We start from the raw sequence: 14,636 nt of genomic DNA on the forward strand, positions 1-14,636 counted from the left end.
GGATAAGCGCAACCTGCAGGTTACTTAAAGTTAAATAACAAAATATTTACATTTATTCGTTTATCACAGGTATTTTTTTAATTATCTTAAAAATGAGGAACACCACAGGAATTATTTTGTCATATTAGTGCATTGATTAATGGTTGTGGGCTAATTAAGTGCACAATGTGTGTGTATAAGTTGTGTGTGTACACTACATATGTATACACACATGGACAAACTCATACATACCTCATCATATACAGTCCAGGACAGCAGGATCATCATGTTACAGGAAGGGCAATGTTAGAATTACTCTGAAAACAATAAAAAAAGAAAAGAAAAAGAACCGTTAATAAACTATAAATAATTGAATGTTTTAGAAGGGTTTCTGGTGTGTCTCTGCAAAACTTATTTACACACCTACAAAAGATGGGGTACATCCAGAGAGGTCTGTTTATTGTCAGCCAGCATCAGACTTCAGCAGCTGTCTGTCCACTGCCTCACAGGTGTCCACTACAGAGCCACATTTCTTTATTAACTGCTGAATAAAAAGAACATATGGGTAGTTTTTTTTTTTTATTGTTTAATTCAGTTCAGTGTAACAGTGTGCACAGTCATATATAATTTTGGATTAGGCCAAGCTGAAACACCATTTCAGTTATTTCAATGTTAAATAAATAATTAAATACTTACATAGTGCTGCTCTGTGAATCCTTTGAGATTTTTAGAGAAGCCATACTGGATTTTCTGAGGAGAGAAAATGATCAAAACCAGTTTTATGTAACGTTACCTTATGTGCAAATGACTCTAAAAATAGGCTAATAGCCTAATGTTACATGTACGTTAACATGGATGTATAACTATTTAACAAACGTTAAAAGACAACAATAAATTAGAAAAGTTGAAGAAAAGAGTTACAATGAATAAATGTAAACATCATGTGTAAGTTAAACCTAACTAATAATTATTGTTTGTGACCTTGTGTTTGTAGTCTCCATTTCATCCCACAAAGTGCATTAGACTCGTAAGCATCGCAGCTATTAAATTAATGGTTAAAACAAAAAAAAAAGTTATAAAAAAAACATACAGTTTTATGTGTCAGTGTAGGAATTAGTATACAAATAATAAATCTGTGTATTTATTTCGGAGCCTTTACTCACCTTGCGCAGCGGTTGTTTCTTTCTTTGAGGAAAGGAGCCGTTACTTCTTTGTATTTGAAATCGCTCTTCCACGCGCACGCGAGCAAACAGCAGGAGCGCGAGGACGCCAAGCTTCATGCATTTTCTTCTTCTTGACAACGGCTGAACAGTTATTTCTGAATAATTTAAACTTATTCCATTAGGAAAAAAAAAATCTAAATATTACTATTGTACCGATTGTTATAATTAGAGCTTTTTTTTTTTTTATTAAATTAATGTGTTTAGTCATATTTAGTTAAATAATATTTTTAATGTTTGCTTTAAAGTTTCAAGGTAAACTATCCTCCTTCAAATGATTTAACATTTAGCCTATTTCAATAAAACTATTTTTATTGCAGTATTTAAGTTTAAGTCTGGAGGAAATTAATAAATAATAATAACAAACATGGTGTAGCCACTGGATGCCTGTTTGCTTGCAATCCCTGTTGCTGAGAAGTGTTTTCAGAAATAACTGTAACCTTTTAGTTGGATATTCTGTCTATTTAGAAGATTTTGTATGTCCTTTTGTTATTTTATTTATTTATGTTTTGACAGAACAAGTGTGAAGATTTGTTCAACCATTTAGTTTTTTTTTTTTTTTTTTTCACATGCAAGTGCCACAAAACTAATTGTTCCATCACATTCCTAAAAAGTAAATAATAATAATAATAATAATAATGTCACATTTCATTTTTGTCACTTCTCTGGGTTCTTCCAGATACTGGCTTTTACAAGGGAGATCTTCCAGGAACCACTTTAATGTTAACAGAGCTTGCAGTGACCCTTTTTTAAAATGTGAGTTCCTCCAGGAACCTCCAGAGCACTTTGAGGTCTCAGTGTAATGAAAGGGTGACTCCAGAACCTCAGAACTGGGAACATAGTGCTTCTAGGATCCCATGAGTTCATGCACGAACTGCAAAGACTATAATGGTTCTTCCAGGAACCCTATTATGAAAAAATGCTTTGAGGCACTTAAAATACATTTTAAGGTTCCTGGAGTACGCAAAAGGATACCTGAGGCACCTTTAGTTTTTACAGTGTGGAGAGGATTTTGAAACAAAACCCATTCAAAAATGTGGAGGAGATTCACAAAGAGTGGACTGCAGCTGGAGTCAGTGCTTCAAAAACCACTACGCACAGACGTATGCAAGACATGGGTTTCAGCTGTCGCATTCCTTGTGTCAAGCTACTCTTGAACAACAGACAGTGTCAGAAGCGTCTCGCTTCAAAAAGGATTGGAATTCTGCTGAGTGGTCCAAAGTTATGTTCTCTGATGGAAGTAAATTTTGCATTTCCTTTGAAAATCAGGGTCCCAGAGTATGGAGGAAGAGAGGACAGGCACACAATCCACGTTGCTTGAGGTCCAGTGTAAAGTTTCCACAGTTAGTGATGGTTTGGGGATCTATGTGATTTGCTGGCGTTGGTCCACTGTGTTTTCTGAGGTCCAAGGTCAATGCAGCCTTATACTTCCTTCTGCTTCCTGCTGCTGAGCAACTTTATGGAAATGCAGATTTCATTTTCCAACAGAACTTGGCACCTGCACAGAGTGCCAAAGCCACCAGTGCCTGGTTTAAGGGCCATGGTATACCTGTTCTTAATTGGCCAGCAAACTCGCCTGACCTTAACCCCATAGAAAATCTATGGGGTATTGTAAAGAGGAAGATGCGATATGCCAGACCTAACAATGCAGAAGAGCTGAAGGCCACTATCAGAGCAACCTGGGCTCTCATAACACCTGAGCAGTGCCACAGACTGATCGCCTCCATGCCACGCTGCATTGCTGCAACTAAGTATTGAGTGCTGTACATGCTCATACTTTTCATGTTCATAATTTTCTGTTTGTCAAGATATCTAAAAATCCTGTCTTTGTAATGGTCTTAAGTGATATTCTAATTTTCTGAGATACTGAATTTGGGATTGTCCTAAATTGTTAGTTATAATCAGCAAAATTAAAAGAAATAAACATTTGAAATATATTAGTCTGTGTGTAATGAATGAATATAATAAACAAGTTTCACTTTTTGAATGGAATTCTATTAATTATAAATAAATTAATTATATGACCTGCACCTGTATATGCATCACAAATGTGACTTCTTATGATTAAGGGGCTCTGAATTACCTGCCTTTGTCATCTACTGCATCAGTTTATTGGTTGTGTATGTTATTAAATAATAGAGATGTTTTAATACATCACAGAATAACAACACACTGATTATGAATGATTTTAGAATTTTGATTCTGCCAACGTTTTGAGCAGAAGAGCAACTTTGTAGTCAAGTACTTGTACTGAATGAACCTAAGATTTGCAAGCTTCACATAACATGATCTACTGAATCTAATTAATTTAAATATATTAAATATATCCGGTCCATATATATTTGGACAGTTACACAATTTTCATAATTTTCGCCCTGTATGTCACCAGTTTAGATTTAAAATGAAACAATCAAGATTAAATTGAAGCACAGATTTTATGCTTTAATTCAAGGGATTGAACAAAAATACAACATAAAATGCTTTAAATGAATTACAACCCTTTTTTTATAGAGAACCCCCTCCTCCATTTCAGTGGCTCAAATGAAATTGAACAAATACATATAATCAAATCATTTTTTTATATTTTGTTGAGAATCCTTTGCATGTAATTACTGCCCATATCTGGAAATCATCAAAAATTGGGTTTCCTCCTTTGTTATGCTTTGCCAGGCCTTTACTGCAGCTAACTTCAGTTGTTTGTTTGTAGGTCTTTCTGCCTTTAGATTTGTCTTGAGCAATTGAAATGCCTGGTCAATCGTGTTGAAATCAGGAGATTGACTGAGATTGATGTTAATGAAGGAATAGCCCACAACTGTCCAATTATGGCTGGGCCGGACTTGGATTCTATTTCAGGCCGGGAAATCTCACACTCATCCAGGCCAGACAGAAAAAGAGTGGCCAAAATTGTACCTTTTGGCCTACAACAGCTTGACACTGTATAGCAGTACTCTTAAAAGGACATCTTTGTATATTAACCCGTAATAGGAACATATTAGTACCTTAGAGTGGTAATTCGTAGTCTTAAGGTACTAATTTGTATGCCTTCCTAGGGATAAAAAATGTACAAATATATAATTTTAAGGGCACTGCTCCAGTGACATGCTGTTTTACCCCAAAAGGTGTGATTTGGGCACCTCTTTTCTATATATAGCCTATATATCCAAACAATTTCTGAAACCACAGACAACCCCATTATTCGTATGGCCATTACATAAAAAGCTCTAAATCCTTGGTCTGGGGTCATGGAAAATAATAAAGGTTCTCTCTTGCACTGCGCCTTTTTTGCGCCTAATTTGCTGTTCAAGAAACAAATTTGTAGTTGTTGTTGTTATTATTACCAAGATTTAAAACAGTTGAGTATATCAGAATTTTGACTGAATAGAATTTGATGCATAGAAACATCCAAAGATCAGCATTTATCTGAAAAAAAAAAAGCTTATGTAACATTATACATGCACTGCACCAAAAGCTTGGAGTGTTATAGAAATTATTACCTTCATTTAGCAAAGATGCTTTAAATTGATCAAAAGTGATGATAACGACATTTGAAAAGATTTTTATTTAAGATAAATGCTGTCCTTCTGAACATTCTATTCAACATAGAACCTGATAAATTTATTAAATGTATTAATAATGATGATAAATGTTTTTTGAGTAGCAAATCAGCATATTAGAATTAATTCTAAAGAATAATGCAACACTGAAGACTGGAGTAATTATGCTTAAAATTCAGCTTTGAAACCACAGGAATAAATTAAAATTTTTAAATATAGTCAAATAGAAATGTAATTTTTAAATAATACAAATATTTCACAATATTGATATTTTTGCCGTATTTTAGAAGAGACTTCTTTAAAAAACATAAAAAATCTTACTGATCAAAACCATTTGACTTGTGTATTAGAATTTCTAAAGTGCCTAAATGTCAAAATTAGTACAATATTTTTGTTCAGTAATACTGAACACACTATTAAATTATTATGCTGTGACTCATTATTTTTGTGTTGCTGTCTGCTCAAGCTCCCTTCCTCCCTGTATGATAAGTCCATGTGAATATTTGTCTCTGCTCATTTTTTTTTCTTTTTTTTATGCAACTTTACAATCGATATTGATGTCCTTTATGACAGTATTCTGAATGATGATAATAATGGTAAGTAGAACTTTTTGACTCCATTGCATTTGCATTTAGTGCTGTCCACTTTTGATGTGATTGTCTTATACCAATATTAATATCAGAAAATTTCTTAAAGATTTATTAATTGTGGCTTTCTCTCCCTCTCAGTGTTTAGAACTCCAAGGTTATGTTCGGCCACTGCTAGAGCTTCTAAATGGACTGAAGAAAGGGCGATTTGACAAAGGTGAGACAAAAGCACTGTTTATGTGTTTGTCTAGGCTGAAAGGGTTAGTTCACCCAAAACTGAAAATTATGTCATTAATGACTCACCCTCATGGTGTTCCAAACCCATAAGACCTCCGTTCATCTTTGGAACACAGTTTAAGATATTTTAGATTTAGTCTGAGAGCTTTCTGTCCCTCCTTTGAAATTGTATGTACGGTATACTTTCCATGTCCAGAAAGCTAATAAAACATGATCTAATTTATTTTTGAACCAAAATGTATTTTTGATGCTTCAACAAATTCTAACGGACCCTCATATGTCACATGGACTACTTTGATAATGTTATTATTACCTTTCTGGACATGGACAGTATACCGTACATACATTTTCAATGGAGGTACAGAAAGCTCTCGGACTAATCTAAAATATCTTAAACTGTGCTCCAAAGATGAACGTAGGTCTTACGGCTTTGGAACGACATGAGGATGAGTCATTAATTACATAATTTTCATTTTTGGGTGAACTAAAACATCACTCTTTGTAAGGATATAAAACAGCTGTAATTATTGCTGTAAACTTTATTGTTTTCAGTTATTGCAGATTTCAATACACAAGTGGAAACACATCAGGCTGTGCAGGAAGTGAATTAATCTGACTCTTTCTGATGAATACTAAGAGAGTACTCACACTGAATTAAATTTATTGAAAATTGTAGTGTGGCAATAGAATATGTTTGCGCATACAAAATGTAATTTTTTTTCTATGCTCCGATGCAGTTAGCGCTCACACTGCATGCGTACCGTGCCCGTGCCCAAACAATCCGTACCCTAGCCCACTTTTCCAACAAGGCCATGGCTGGCTTAACGAACCGCACCCAAGCGCGGCATGGAGCACTCACACTAGTCAAACAAACCAGGCTTTGGGGGTCAAATGCGCTCGGACATGGTTCAAAACGCCAAGTGTGAGTACACCCTAAGATAAATCATTACATATACTGCTTGCGATTGACAGGTCTGAGCGGTTTTCAGCAGAGTGTTGCAGTGGACAGAATTCAGAAGATTGTAGGAGTCCTGCAGAGACCACATATTGGGTGAGACAGTGTGAATATGTAGAATATGAAGAACTGTATTCGATATTAATTGAGATCATAACAGAATAAGCTAAAGTTTGTTTTGCAGTATTTCAGAGTAAGGTATAATCTTGACTTGTTGTTTGCAAATATTTATGACATTACCAGGGGTCCATCTTCTAAACAACATCTAAGTTTAATGCAACTTATGTATAAACTTCAGACAGGTGATTTGACTTGACTTAAGATATAATCCTTTTTTACTATTACAGCTGCTGAGATTAACTAATTGTGGAAAGTGCTGATAGACTGGTGCTGAACTTAATTGATGCTGAACATAATTGCAGTTTTATTTTAGTATAACTGATGTAATCTTAATTCAAATTTATCTGCATATACATTTTTAACATGGAAGCTTACGTATAATGCAATATGAACTATAGAGAACAACTGTTTATTTATAAAACTACTTTATACCATAGTCTGTCTGAATACTCAATTCTGATTGGCTGGCAAGTATGCATTAAACTGTTAAATACACTGGTATTATTCTATATTCTTCTATATTAAAGTGCTGCTTTTATTGATGCACACAAAACCACACAGACACATACACACAGAGAGAGAGAGACAGAGTTCGGATATTAAATATTGCACTGTGCATACACAGAAACTTTTCGGCACTGCCCGCAACTTTTATTAATAAAATAGCCTGGATACTCAATAGCTACAGTACATTCCTCTTCAACAAGGTGATAAAATCACTATTTTTGAAGTAACTTAAACATAGCTGTCATCTCTCTCTCTTGATCGATCAGTCAGTGCTATAATTTATTTAAATAAATGTGATCTTATTATTTCGTCTCTGTGTCTGATTTGAAGTGAGCAGAATGCTGGCACTAATGAACTATAGGCCTAACTTATAAAATAATCAAAATATTTATGCTTTTGGTCAAGTATTGCACTGCAAACATTATTAAAGGGATAATTCAGCCAAAAATTAAAATTAGATGTTTATCTGCTTACCCCCAGGGCATCCAAGATGTATGTGACTTTGTTTCTTCAGTAAAACACAAATTATAATTTTCAGCTCCAATCGTTGCAGTCTCTCAGCCTTACAATGCATAGCAAATGGTAACAGAATCTATGAGAGTAAAAAAAAACACAGACAAATCCATATTAAACCCTTCAGCTCATGACGTTACATTGATGTGTAAAGACTCTGAACAGTATTTATATACAAACCCGATTCCAAAAAAGCTGGGACACTGTACAAATTGTGAATAAAACCGAATGCAATGATGTGGAATTTTCAGAATACAACATAGATGACATATTTGCTTAAGTTTAGGAATAGGAATGTTGTCCCATTCTTGTCTAATATAGGCTTCTAGTTGCTCAACTGTCTTAGGTCTTCTTTGTCGCATCTTCCTCTTTATGATGCGCCAAATATGGGTGAAAGATCTGGACTGCAGGCTGGCCATTTCAGTACCCTGTTCCTCCTTCTACGCAGCCATGATGTTGTAATTGATGCAGTATGTGGTCTGGCATTATCAGGTTGGAAAATACAAGGTCTTCCATGAAAGAGACAACGTCTGGATGGGAGCATATGTTGTTCTAGAAATTTTATATACCTTTCAGCACTGATGATGCCTTTCCAGATGTGTAAGCTGCACTTGCCACACACACTCATGCAACCCCATACCATCAGAGATGCAGGCTTCTGAACCGAGCGCTGATAACAACTTGGTACAGATGACATGGCGTCCTAGTTTTCCTAAAAGAACTTAACATTTTTATTTGAAGCCTCTTATTGCTACCCTTCCCAACTTTTGTGGAATCGGGTTTGTGGTTTTTTTTATTATTTATTTTTTACCTTTGATTCACGCAATGTCCAAACGGTTAGAGCTCTTGTGAACATGCTTCACAGTAGCAAAAGTGAGGCATTCTTCTTTTTGCATTATGGCGGATCGCAGAGTTATAAGTGCATTACCACCACCTATCTCTCAAAGTGGACCATTGACACTTGAAACGGTAATTGAGATTGTAGATAGAGTGTCAATGGTACATTTGAGATATAGATGGCGGTAATGCTTTAACTTTTCAGTGCTGGCAAATGACCATGGTATAAGCGGGACAATGCATGGCTAGCTGTGCATTCAATTATTTTAATGCTTTTCGCAGAGGCAGTCATTTAGCATCCACATGGTGCATTAAAGTGTTCACTTATTGCTCAGATTATTGTTATTATTCATATTATTCATAATGCACAAACTAATTATATAAACCAAACATAATATTAAACCAGGTGGCAGTAATTTTTACTTTAAATATGGAAGTTTCACTAATGTTTGGCATCAGAATGTGCGAAATTACTTTTAATTTTTAATTTTTTGCTTTTCTTTGTTCTCAACAGTGAGAAATATTTACCCACTTTGCTGCAGATAAAGGTGATGCTAAAGCTTTGGTTCCCTCAAGTGACTGCTCAAGTTTCTGTGACACCTAACCCTGCTGACCTTTCACCTCAAAACATTTCAACCCATGGCAGCAGCAATATCACTCCCCCACAAAAGCACAAAGACCAATTACATATTCCAGTCAAGGTTAGAGACACACAAGAAACACCCAGCATAATATTTTTTGCTCTCCATTTTATACTGTGTGATTTTGTAGACATTAACTCCCATTTTATTCTCTCTTGGCTCTTCCAGAAGCGATCAATGAGCTGGTCAGACACAGATTCGCCATCCTCTTCACCTCCCATGGTGTGTAAAAGCTCCAAACTAGAATTTTGTGAAGAGCAACATCAATGGCCATATGTTGATGGAGGAGAGGGCTCCTCAAAGACTCCTCCCCTTTTCTCAAACAAGAACAAATCAGACAAGAAATCTAGTGAAACCCTGGAGCACAATGTTATCCGGTGGTCAGGTTCAAGACTGACATGGGTGCACATTGCGCCCATTTTCTCCCCACCTACATCTGGTCCCTCTCATAAAGGCGAAATTACGAAAGAAAGAGGAAGCAGAAATGCCCTCCTTACAATTTCCCCTCTCAAAAGCAGGAGCAGTCCAGCCATGCAGGACAGCTTTGTCTCTTCCACTACATCTTTTTCAGAGCCGACTAGATACCAATGCAATCTGTGAGTTTAGGGACAAGTCCATTGCAGGAGTATGCCCAAACTCCACCAATCACAATAAAGGCTTAAAACCTTGTAAAGCAAAGCACTGTACAAACCATGATGCAAAAAAGCACAACCAGCTGAAAGTCTCCTAAGTGTCAGAGAAGAATTGGGTGTAAATGGTGATGAAAGTTTTGAATGTTGTAATTGCAAAAAAAAAAAAAAAAAAAACTTTGAGAATTCAACAAGACTTTGAAAATTTGGCTTTTTTGAACATAAAACAAAAGTACCTAAATTTAAGGTAAAGTATATGTAGTCGGTCAAACAGCTAGCCCTGCCCCAAACTCTTTACATTGGTTTAGCCACTGTGGTGTTGTGCTAGATGAAATGTTTAAATGCGCGTAAATTTGCCAAACAGAGACACAGTTTTCACATGACAGTAAACATCCAAAATTACATGTTTCACGCTGTATGTAGGATTGACACCAAGTGGTTGAACTAGCGAGGTATTGCAATCCAAATTCAAAACATTGGAGAGTTTTATTTCACCCGGCCCCTCCTCCTCAGACTTGAAATGCACGCAGGTTGCCAGATTGATGACACCAAAGCCCCTTTCACACTGCACGTCGGACCCGCAATATTTCCGGAACATTGCCGGGTCACCTTCTGTGTGAAAGCAACCACGTCCCGGAATTGAACCCGGGTCGGGGACCTAGTAACATTGGGGGGTTCGACCCGGGACGCTGTGTGAACAAAAGCCAGATCTAATTCCGTGTCGAAGTGATGATGTGCGTTATCGCGTGACTCTTTTACCGGCTGTTTTGAAGGAAGATCAACATTCGCGATGAAAACATATGTGCAAACTGTAATGAAGCAGAGATCAGTTAGTTACTCACTTTCCGTGCTGACGCCGAGACCGTTTGCTTGCTACAGTGACAGTATAACGTGCCTAGCGTTGTTGACTCGTACATTACACGTCACACGCTGATGTCACGTCTCATTACGGGATCTTCAAGGGTTGTGTGTGAAAGCACGCACATATACCGGGTCATCACTGGCAGTGTGAAAGTGCCCTTACGAAAATTAACCATGGTTTTACTACAAATAAAACCAAAAAACCATGGTTTTTGTAGTTAAACCATGGTAACCACAAATTAACCATGGTTTTGCTATATTAACCATAGTTTAACCATGGTATTTGTAGTAAATCTGTGGTTTTACAAATGGCAGTCAATACGCCAAAAAACCATGGGTTACTAAAGTTTTACTATAATAAAACCATGGTTATTTTTCGTAAGGGTGCCACATCTAGCGACCAGGGACCAATTGCAGGAACACTTTACCCCTGTATTTGCCGGAATGGCAGTGTGAAAGGGGCTCAACAGGAAAAAGCCCACTTGACGATGAATGAAATTAAATACACTGTGTCTTCCACCAACTGGCAACCCAGGGTGCCAAAATACAATTAGGTAAACAGGCAGTGGACGTGCAACTTCCTTTTTCATGGCGAAACATCGAAATTTGTCAGGCCGCCATGGACCCGCCCTTTAACTAAAACTCAAGTCCTTCGCAGTTTATTATCGCAAAGGGCTTTAGATTACACTGAAGTTCTGTGTTGATCTGAATAAATCTCTAGGAGGTGTTCGTTAAAGTACAACCCCTGAAAATGGCAAAAACAACACCAATTTTGAAGGGAAAATTCAAAATAACCAACTTCCTGTTGGGATCCGGATTTCGTACCAAGAGACTTTTTTTGTAGGTATTGGAGTGTTACATGTGTGTACCAATTTTTGTACATGTACATGAAACATAGCTCGAGGCGCACTCCGTTGAAAGTGTATAGGTGGCGCTATAGAGCCATTCTGCCACACCCTGTGGAATATTGGCCTGCAGATCTGTTCAGGCCATGACTCTTATCATACATGTGAAGTTTGGGGAAGATCAGACATTTTATGCCAGAGTTATAACATCTTTTATTCCCATGGCGAGACATCGAACTTCTTCGCGGCGCCATGAACAAGCCTTTTAATGAAAACTCAAGATCTTCGCAACTGAACATCGCACAGGCCTTTAGATTAGACTGACCACAAAAAAGACATTGATGTCTAGTTCGTCGCAGCGTAAAATATGTCACTTCCTGTTGCCAATAGGTGGCGCTATGACTATAACTGAATATGGGCATGTCAATCTGTTCAGGTTCGGAGTCTCATCAAACATGTGAAGTTTGGGGCAGATTGGACATTGTATGTCTGAGTTATAGCAACTTCATTTTTCATGGCGAATCATCGAAATTCGCCAGGCCGCCACGAACACGCCCTTCAACGAAAACTCAAGATTTTCGCAATTTAACATCGCAAAGGCCTTTAGATTAGGCATACCAAATTTGGTGTTGATTTGAAGAACTCTCTAGGAGGAGTTCGTTAAAATACAACACATGGAAATGACCAAAATTACACAAAATATGCTCATAATATTAAAAATAACCGACTTCCTGTTGGGTTTAGAATTTCGCTCCAAGAGTCTTTTTTGTAAGTATTGGTGTGTTACATATGTGTGCCAATTTTCGTGCATGTACGTGAAACATAGCTGGAAGGCTGTTGATTTTCTTGGTATAGGTGGCGCTGTCGAGCCATTTTGCCACACCCTCTTCTGAATCCTATATCAGATGAAAATTTTCACCAGGTTTGACGCGTGTGCAAAGTTTCATGACTTTTTGAGCATGTTAAAGCCCTCAAAAATGCGATTCATTCGGGAGAAGAAGAAGAAGAAGAAGAAGAAGAAGAAGAAGAAGAAGAAGAAGAAGAAGAAGAAGAAATATAGCTGCAAGCAGCGATGGCGGGCTCAAGCCATCAGTGCAACGCCACCCCGGTGGCATCGGGAAAACTGTGCCCAGCGGGCATAAGCATTTACAGTAAACCTCTGGCAATCAAATTTTAAGGGATATGGCAGTTAAAGGGTTAATCCGACCCATCTAGACTTTGAAATCACATACACAGAACAATATATATAACTTTAGTAACACTTTATTTTAATATATATAAAAAATGTATAAGGTGTGCATCGTAGCTGACACCTAAATGAACACATTACAATTGTTTTATGACTGCAAGTCTTTTTCCTCAAATGCTATTGAGCTTCAAATTTGCGTTTGAGCCCATGTGAAAAAGTAGCATAATTTACATATGACTTACAGTTTGTTTTAATAAATATCAAACATTCAATTTAATTATGCATTATAGCTGTCACCTAGATGGACAATTACAGTTGTTTTATGACTGTAAGTCATTCTCTTCAAATGCTACTGACGTTAGAAAAGTGTATAACAATATCACATGTAACTTTAGAGACGGTCCCTAAATTTGAGACTCTCGAATGTCCAATGTCAAGCCAACTTTATGCCTGTTTTTTTTTTTTTTTTTTTTACTTTACTTTTCTTTTCTCTGTGCCGGATTGCTGATGTCTTTTACCCGGGCATAGATGTCCATCCATCAATTACGAACATTCATCCGCAAATGTCCGAGCGGTCGCGAGCACGGATGGGAGAATGGCGCATGTTTTATTTTTTTTTGAGCTACTGGGATGGTGCCACCTCTGGGAGTTGGTGCCCTACGAAGACTGCGTATTCTGCATATAGGGAGCGGCGGTACTATCTGGAAGATATATTCCTCAAGCCGTCGTACAAGAGGAGGTGATGCTAGTACTTCATCTGTTCATAAAGCCTATATATAAAGTCTTAATATAGTATTCCACAATATGTTGTGCTATTCTAATATTATTGCGTTTTTTTATTGACATTGTTATTTGCTGTTATTTTTGACTTGATAAAAAAAATTAAATATAAACTTATGCAATTGTGTATATTTATATATATATATATATATATATATATATATATATATATATATATATATATATATAGTGTACAGTTTTCTTTTATTGCATCTAGAAATAAGTGTTTCTGAGTTCTGTGTTTGTTTATTTAATTTTATTTTTTTAGGAAGATTACAGCATTTAATCTCCTCAAAATAAATGTGCATATAAACCATGAACAATTTAATTATAGCTGTATTTATAAAATGCTTACTAATGACTATTAATTTTGGGAGAAGGCTACATGATGCAGCAACAGTTGATGTTGAGGCCTAAGATATTTCTTAAGCTGTAATGATGAAAAAACAACAACAACAACAACAACAACACAAAATTGCTTATTTTTTCTCTGCTGGTGATTAAAGAGATGATTAAGTCTCCCTCCCTCTCTCTCTCTCTCACTCTCTCTCTCTGACACCAAGCCCATCTCCTCTCTCACACATTCACACAAACTCAGCACACACACTTAACACACACACACTTAACACACACACACACACACACACACATATTACCCACAGTGACAGAGGGACAGAGTGACATCAGATGTATGGTAGTTTTTTTTATTTTCTCTCATCCATATAGTGTTGTGTAGTCATGAAACTATGCATATTTCCTCAGCATGACTTGTCTTCTATGTGTACATTTTGTTGAAGTGTTTAGAAGCTGCACTTAAACAAATAAAAGACATTTACTGGTTCCTTTTTTACTGTTATTTCAAAAAATCACCATGACAAAACCATTCAAGCTATCCAAAATTCATTCGCACCTGTACTGTAAGATACATTCTTTAAACAGTGGTAAAAGAGGATGTGGTGCTGATCCTTCAAGAGTCACTCCAAACGTATCTGTCCATAAAGCCTATAAAGAATTATTCTTAATACACAGTATTTCACAATACTTCAGCATATTATTCTAATTAAGTGAGGGTCATTTTATCAGTAAAATACATATTTTTCTTTGAAAGATTTCTATAAATGATTTAGATCATATTCGTTTCTACAATAATTATTTAAAAGTAATCCTATAGCTCCATCTGGT

The 14,636-nt window shown here is 36.5% G+C and overlaps 1 pseudogene; it reads left to right on the top strand.

Annotated features, from left to right (window-relative positions):
• LOC127974696 (uncharacterized) overlaps positions 1-14,294 on the top strand; it is a 61,618-nt pseudogene extending 47,324 nt beyond the window's left edge.
• The last annotated feature ends 342 nt before the right edge of the window (positions 14,295-14,636 follow it).

Source organism: Carassius gibelio, chromosome B16 (genome assembly GCF_023724105.1).
Source record: "Carassius gibelio isolate Cgi1373 ecotype wild population from Czech Republic chromosome B16, carGib1.2-hapl.c, whole genome shotgun sequence".
Lineage (NCBI taxonomy): Eukaryota > Metazoa > Chordata > Actinopteri > Cypriniformes > Cyprinidae > Carassius > Carassius gibelio.